The sequence below is a fragment of the Vicugna pacos genome, chromosome 25 (genome assembly GCF_048564905.1).
Source record: "Vicugna pacos chromosome 25, VicPac4, whole genome shotgun sequence".
Lineage (NCBI taxonomy): Eukaryota > Metazoa > Chordata > Mammalia > Artiodactyla > Camelidae > Vicugna > Vicugna pacos.
In genome coordinates this window covers 10,240,148-10,248,440 of record NC_133011.1, presented here as the reverse complement: position 1 = coordinate 10,248,440, position 8,293 = coordinate 10,240,148, and positions in this window count along the sequence as shown.

The following is an 8,293-nucleotide window of genomic DNA, read 5'->3' as shown; positions in this document are numbered from 1 at the left end:
CTCACCCCCATGACTTCTGCTGGAAAAAGCTTTTAGAGGAAAAACTTAGTCTACAATTTTACAAGCTGCTATAGCCATCTATTTAAAACATTGTCTTCTTCCCTGGATGTATGCAAATATATTTTCTAATATACTGAAGAAAACCCCTCTTCTCTTGGGTAGAGGAAGGGAGTAACAAAGCAACAACAGAAGAGAAAACAGGAAGACCTAGGAAACCCAGTGGGGTCCCCTGGGCCTGGTTGGACTTTCTGGGGGGTGAGTTTCTGGGGACTGAGTAGCTTTGTCTGTGTGGGGATTGACCTCTGGAAAAAATTGGGGTCTGCTTGGCCAACTTGGAAACTACATGAACTTTTGGACCCATAACGTAAACCTGAGGACTCTAGGTTCTCTCTCTGTGCCTGTTTCATCTGAATCCTTGATGTTATTACATATAAAGCTGAACCTGATTGTTGCCGGTTCTAATAAGAATTCTGTATGTGCCTTGCTACTTGAGTTGTACACAACATAATCAACCCAGATCAAGGTATAGAACATTTTCTCTTCTCTAGAAAGTCTTTTCTTTCCCCTCACAGGTCAAAACACCCCCACTGTTCACCAGGAAACTACTATTCTGACTTCCATCAGAATCTAGTTTTTGCCTATCCTTGAACTTCATATAAATGGAATCACATAGTAGGTACTCCTTTGTGTCTGTCTCCTCCACTCAACATTATGTCTGTGGGATTCGTTTAAGCTGGTGCATATAGCATTGATTTGTTCTTTTTCATTACTGTGTAGTACTCCATTGAGTAAAAACATCATGATTTATCTAATCTCAGTTGTTGGCATTTGAGTTGTTTCCAGTTCGGGACTATTATGGATAAAGCAGTTGTGAACATTGGTCTATGTGCCTTGGGTGGACTTAGGCGCTCATTTCTTGGGTATTAGGAGTGGGATTCCTGAATGATAAAGGAGACATATTCAGCTATCAGTAAATCCTGCTGAAAAGTTTTCAGTGTTTGTCTCCTTTTATACTCACATCATGATTCTATATTACTTCCTGCCTAAATGAAGGAGTAACTCTTAGTTATGAAACCAGATATTCTTTTGGTTGCCCTGCAGTCTCAGCCTCATGTGCAAATCCAGGTTCCACCAGTTACTCTCAATAGTAGTCTGTGTCTGTTATTGCCTCTGCCTGGAAGACTCTGCCACTGGGTATTCCCTGGTCAGTTCCTCCTATCATTCAGGTCCCAGCCCAAGGGATGCCTCCCCAGGATGGCCCTCCCCACTTGCCCCAGCTAAGTGAGTGCCATCTCTGCCTCCCTTGCTGATCTCTTGCTATTTCAACCCTTGCTTCATGACCTTTCTGGCACTTACTCTGTTTGTTCATCAGTTTGGTTATTGTCTTTTTCCTCTCACTAGGAACGAAAGCTTTGTGAGGGCTGGGTACGGCCTGTCACAGAGTTAACTACAACCAATACAACCTGTACAACCAATAAAATATTGCAGAAGTGACCATGTGTGGGATATCCGAGATTAGGGAATAAGTCATACAGCATCTGCTTTGCTCTGTCTTAGATCATCTGCTGTGAGGGAAACCATGTTGTAAAGACATTCAAGCAGCCTGGGAAGGTGTGTGCAGCCAGGAACTGAGGTCTTCTGCCAACAGCCTGCACCATGTGAGAGAGGAACCTTGGAATCAGTGCCTCCAGCCACAGTCAAGCCTTCAGATGACTACATCTTGGCTGACATGTGGACTGCAACCCTATGAGACACCTTGAGCCAGATCCCTCCCCTGCCAGCCACTTCCACATTCCTGACCCACAGAAATTGTGAACACATTCACATCACTGTGGTTTTCAGCTACTAAGTTTTAAAGTATTTTGTACACAGCAATACTTGACAAATACCAACAATCAGCAAGTATTCATTAAACAAATAAATGAATAAATGAGTGAGTGAATTAGATTAAGAGCAACATAAAACATGGCCTCATACTGTCTCTCTCCTTAAGTTTTAATTTAAGCTAATGATCTTGGAGCAAGGTTTCTCAACCTCGGCACTATTGTTATTTGGAGCCAGAAAAAAATTTTTTTGAAGGGCAATCCTGTTCATCGCTGACACTAGATGACAGTAGCAACTCCTCCCATCAATAGGATCGTCGTCACAGCTAAAAAATGCCTCCAGACATTGCCAAATGTGCCCTGGGGTGTATAATCACCTTTACTTAAGAAACGTAGCTGGGGGAACTATATTATTTTGTCATGGCCTATAATGAAAAAGAATATATATATATGTGTGTGTGTGTGTGTGTGTGTGTATAACTGAATCACCATGCCATATACCAGAAACTAACACATTATAAATCAAATATACATCAATTAAAAAAAAAAAAACAAACACTGCTCTAAAGTTATCATTGAAGAGAGGTTAGAAGAACTCACAATACTGGCTGGTTTCAGGCTGGTACAAAATTTTATAATGGTTTTAAGATATTTGATTTGCAAAAATCCAATCAACATGTAACTTATCTTTTCCAAATAAATAAGTACTTAGTTAAGCAAAGTGTACCTATACATAATACAATTCTTTCTTCTAAATAAATGGCCCAATTAATACATATTGTTGCTAGGTGTGAAAAAATGGCACCACCATGACCAACTCAAGTTCAGCCTCTGAAATAAAATATTGAGAAAGTGATTTGTTCCATGAATCTCCCTTTGGAAGAGGAAGAGAAGTTACTCTTAGAGTAGAGCAGTGCAAGAAACAAAGCTTCCTCAGATATACCGTTTATTTTCTGTTCCCTCTAGCCTGGAAACCTTCTCAGGAGAGCTTGTCTGCTTACTTCCTTCAGGGATCTGCTTAAATAGCTCCTTATCAGAAAGGCCTTCCAAGACCAACCTTTAACAATAGCACTCCATCCCCCACCTCCCACCCGCCCCCAGTCTGGCGCTCTAGCAACATCACCATCAGATATGCTGTGTATTCTGTTTGTCTTTGTTGTCTGCCTCTGCACAGCTAAAAGGTCAGTTCCAGGAGGTCAGTGATGTTGTTTATTCTCTGCTGGATCCTTGCACCTGCAAGAGGTGCCTCACACCAGGCAGGTGCTCAATAAATATTTGCCGAATGAGTGAATGAATGGAAGGTGTGGGTCAAAGGCCACGGAGGGCTCAAAGTGCTCCCCTGGAATGAGACTGGGTGGGAGGGGGACTGCTCACCCATATGGTATTGTACCTTTTGCAATTTGAGTTGTGTGGAAATGATAACTACTTAGAACAATTTTAAAAGTAAAAGAAATAGGCGGTCAGTTCCCATCTTTCACTGAATGGAGCAAATCAAGCCTGCTCCACCGTCTCCACATTACTTCACGTGCGTGTCGTAGTCAAAAAGTTCATCCACCATGTCTCATTCACCCTTAGTGCAAATCTGGCTGTGTTGTTATTATTGTTGGAAAAACATTAAATGATGAATTATTTTGGATCCTCATTCCTCGTTTGAGAGCCTCTTTTAAGTCATGATTTATGATTTAGTGTTTCTGCAGTTCTTTCGAGTATTTTCAGCCATATAAAAGCAAAAAAAAAAAAAAAGTAAAGCTATCATTGTGTGCCATCTACAATTTTGAAGAACAGTTAATTCAAGCATATTATATCTATTTAACTTGATAGTGACTTTCTGAGAAAAGAGAAGTGTACATTCAAATTTTATAAATCAGAATTTAAATGCACCATGGAGACATTCTGAGATGATCCTGTGGTGAATAATTTAACTCACCTGAAAAAGAATCCTGCAAAAAATGAATGAAAGAGACAATAAAAGGAAGAAAAAAATTACAGTGTTGAACCCAAACCTGGTGATTTGTACCCAATTTTCTTTTTTTTCCCCACATGATGGTTATTCAAGCGTTGGGCACATATTTATGTTTTCCTTCCCACCTCTCCTCTCTAGGTAAGAAGCCCACAGCACTTCCCACTGTCCCCAGGGGGGACTATCAGCATCACTGAGATGCGTGCAGCATCTTGGAAGACTTTTTCAAACTCCACAGCAGATCTCGCAGTGGAATCCGACATGCCTCAGGGTTAGGTGAAGGGAGCCAGCATTGCAGGTTAGGTTCTCTGGGATGTAGATGCTGAGAAAGAACTGGGAGTACAAAAGATTTCTTGGGAGGTAAGATCAATAACAAGAAAAGAGGAGGAAGCAGAATTGAGCAGGTGGACCAGTCCAAAGGCCATGGGACTTGACCAAGTCTGCCAGCCCCATAAGGAGCTCAGTCACAGAGATTGCCTGTTGGAGGGTCTCACACTGAGGGGAAGTGGCTAGTCAAGGGGAAGTGCCGCCATCTTGTTCAGCTCTTGGCTGAGGATCTCCCCAAGGAGAGTGTGACCTTGACTTGAATCACTGAGGCAGATCCCAAAGGAGCTGACAGCTGTTGGACAATCACAGTTCCCTCAGTGCGCAGTGAGTTATCTCTTAAAGAGGGCTCTGAGCAACACACGTCTGTCTGCCCCAACAAGGGAAAAATGGGAGAATCTGACAGACATTTTAGAGGAGTCCTAGCAACTCTTGGTGATTGGCCAGCTCTACAGGAAAGAAGTTGAAGAGAACCTTCAACCTCTGCTGTCAACAGACAGCGTTTGGTTGGGATATAACCCCTTCCCACCCTACCCACAGCCACCTTTTACCGCAAGTAGCCTACTTATTTTCTGCAGAGGTTGCCATGGCTTGTGCCCTCTATGTTGAGTGACTAGCCATGCTCTTTAGCTGCTTCCCTGCTCTGCTCACTAGGGGATTGTTCCACGACCCAAGGCAGCCATATGCAGGCTGGGGGCGGCTTGATGTGAAATGGCCCCATTTTGAATGGGGACAAATGAACTCAATACTCCCATTTTGGAAGATGAAAGTATTTAGTGTAAAAGGAGGGGTGGGAGCAAGTGCTCAGGCTGCATCCTAAAGGACACTGAGTATTGTTCCCTTCCTCTCCTGCCACACTGAGCTGACCAGAGAGCAGTGGACATACACTCTGTTGTCACGTGAAGAGGCAACATGTCCTTTGCTACCCAAGATTCTTGCAGGAGGCTCCAGTCATCCCAGGTAATCTGGGGATGCCACTTCCTTAAAGAGTCTGTCCTTTGAACTTCAAAATGACGATGCTGATGGTTATTTCTCCTTTGTAAAAGTGGGTGAGAAGATGAAGTTTGACTCTGAACCTCTAAGAGCCATCCTTTAGTTCTTGGTTTGGGCAGCTTGCCTTCCCACCACCTCTGGTGGTTCTTCCCACAGAGGGAGCTATCATGTCTCTAAATTTTGAATCTCAGGTTGATCTGCCTGGCATTCTTTACTTGCAGCAGGTGATACAAAGAACACTGTCTTTGACTCTCAGTTCACAATCTAATTAGCAAGACTCTGCCTCAAGATGACCTTATTTATTGTGTATAAATAAAACTGTTTATAGTACTATCTATTCAGTATTAAACCTCTGTAACATCCTCCCAGTATGTGAAGTCTTAAAAGCATGATTTAAAACTTGAATTGAGTTACACACACACACACACACACACATCACTTAGAAGCAGGGAGACTCTGTTGCTCTAATTCCCTGCCCCTACTACAGGTCTGGAATTCTTTGACCTTCAGATCATGAAATAAGAATCATCTATTTCTTTGAGCTTTTGCCCAGGGAGAAGCCAGATTAAAATGGAACAAGAGAAACCACTAAGAGGTTGTGTTGCAAGGAATTTTAATTTTTAAAACGTGTCACTAATTTTCACATTATATCTGATATTATTATCTCTATTTTATAAAGGAAGAACTGAAAATCAGAGGATCAGAGAGGTTGCAAGTGACTCTATAACCTAATCTGTATTCACCATGCCACACTGCCTCTAAGAATTGTGATGCCACCAAAGTAAACTGTAAATAAAGTTAATTTATTTTAAACTATGTAACCAATTGCTGACTTCCATATCATTCCTGTCAGATGTCACACAACTTTTGTTGGAATATTTCCAGTGATGGGTAGCATCACCTCTTTGAGGCAGCACATTTCACTGCTGATCAGATTGATGCCTACAGGACGCTCTTTTATTTTGGTGAAATGTGCTTAATGGTTGATGTAGAGGAATTGCCCTGATTCAGTAAATATTTTAACACCTTTCACCGTGTGATTAACTGCTACTCCTGGGTTGGCATCATAGGTCTTAGGGTGCTTGGTGGACCTTGGCCTCGAATCTATTACTGGTCTTCAATCTACTGGATTGAAACGAAAAGGAGGATGGAAGATTCCACTACCCTCCATCTGTCTCTAGTGCCACTACTCCCCTGGACTGGTACTTCCTATGATTCCTAGAAGAGGCATGCCATGGGACACAGCTTCTGCAACGCAGAGAGGCTTTTCAAACTTAGACAAGGAATGATTACCTCTGCAAGGGGTCAGAAAAATTACTAAGAAGAATTATTCACTAAAATGCTAATAGGCTGGCTTGAAGAAGTTAAGTTCTTCACATTTGCTTAGCGGTATGATCACCAAAGTATCATGTTCACTCCTAATTTACCAAAGGATGAGCAGTAAGCACTACATTTTTTAAAGTTATTCTCTTGTATACCCTTCTTTAAACAACATAGTACTTAATGGAAATCCAAATATGTACACTAAATAAATCAGGAAAATCGTTCTCTCTCTCTCTCTCTCTCTCTCTCTCTCTCTCTCTCTCTTTTTAATGAGGAGCAACTTTTGTTTTCTTAAACACCTAATATCCTTTGAAGCTGGGAAGAATCACTTCAGAATTCCTTTAAAGGTAAGCTCCCTCAAAATATTTATTTGGTATTTTTTAAACCTATAACTAATAAGACAAAAAAATTAAAAATGAAGAAAAGATAAGATAATATATAAATGGCAAGTAAGCACATGAAAAAATGCTCAGCAACATTAGTCATTAGGGAAATGCACTTTGAAACGACAATGAGATAGCACTACACACTACCCAGGGTGGCTGTAAACAAAGAGACTAACAATACTAAGTGCTTCCAAGGATGTAGAATAACTGGGACTCCTGTACATCGCTGGCAGGAATACAAATTCGTACAGACACTTTTAAAAGCAGTTTGGCAGTTTCTTATAAAATAAAACATACACCTCCCATATGATCCTTCAGTCTCATTCCTAAATATTTACCAAAGAGAAAGGAAAGCAGATGTCCACACATAACTGATATGTCAGTGCTCACAGCAGCTTTCTTCTAATAGTCAAAAGCAAAAAGCAACCAAATGTCCAACAATGGGTGAGGGGTTAAAGATACTGTGGTATATCCATACAATGAAATACTATTCAGGAATAAAAAGGAATTAACTACATAGACTCACACAAATTTGCCCAGCTGATTTTTGGCAAAGGTGCAAAAGCAATTCAATGAAGGAAGGATACGTTTCCCCCAAAAAATGATGTTAGGGCAATTGGACAGCTATAGGCAAAACCACAAAATGAACCTCAAACTACAGTCATAGAATTCATGGCAAGTACATAAAATAGATAACAATTTTGGGACTATTTATGCCAATATTGGGTAGAATTAGGTTTGACTACAGATGACAGACACTTCATATTAGCAGCAGCTTAATTTCATGAACAACAACAACAATAACAAAAATGAACATCGGGGCTAGTATGGCAGTTCCCAGGGGTTGTAATAGCCCAAGGCTCCTTCTGCTTGGCTGCTCCACTTTCCTTGGGATTCCACCTGGTCCAGGTTGGCTATCCCAGCCCTCACCATGTCCATGTCCTGGCCAGCAGGAAGGGGACAGGACAAAGCAGTGAGCATCCTTCCCTTTCTGGACACTTCCCAGAGGTCTCCCATCAAACATCTCCTTACATCTCTTAACTGTCACTTATTTACAAGGCCCACCTAGCTGGGTGGGCAGTAAGAAATGTGGTCTTTTTTCCAGGGAGTGTTGTGCCCAGCTGAAAATCAGAAATTCTATTAATGTTTCTAAGAAGAAAGGAAGAAGGTATATTGGAGAAACTTGGAGACTCTTTCACAGGCCACTTTTACATTTGTTTCTTCAACTGTTCTCAAGTCTTTACCTTCTTGAAAAGTCTAAACAAAAAATATGACTTCTGTAAAAATATAAAACACTCAACACTCATTAGATGATTTATCATTCATTTAATAGGTATACTTTCTTTTTTCAAGAAATTGTGCTAGGTGCTAAGTTATTAAGAAAAGATACACTCTCAAGGAAAAAAAATTCATTATTAGTAGCAATTAAAAAAACTTACTATTGATCTGTAGTTTTTTAACTATACCTGGGTTATTTTTTTTTT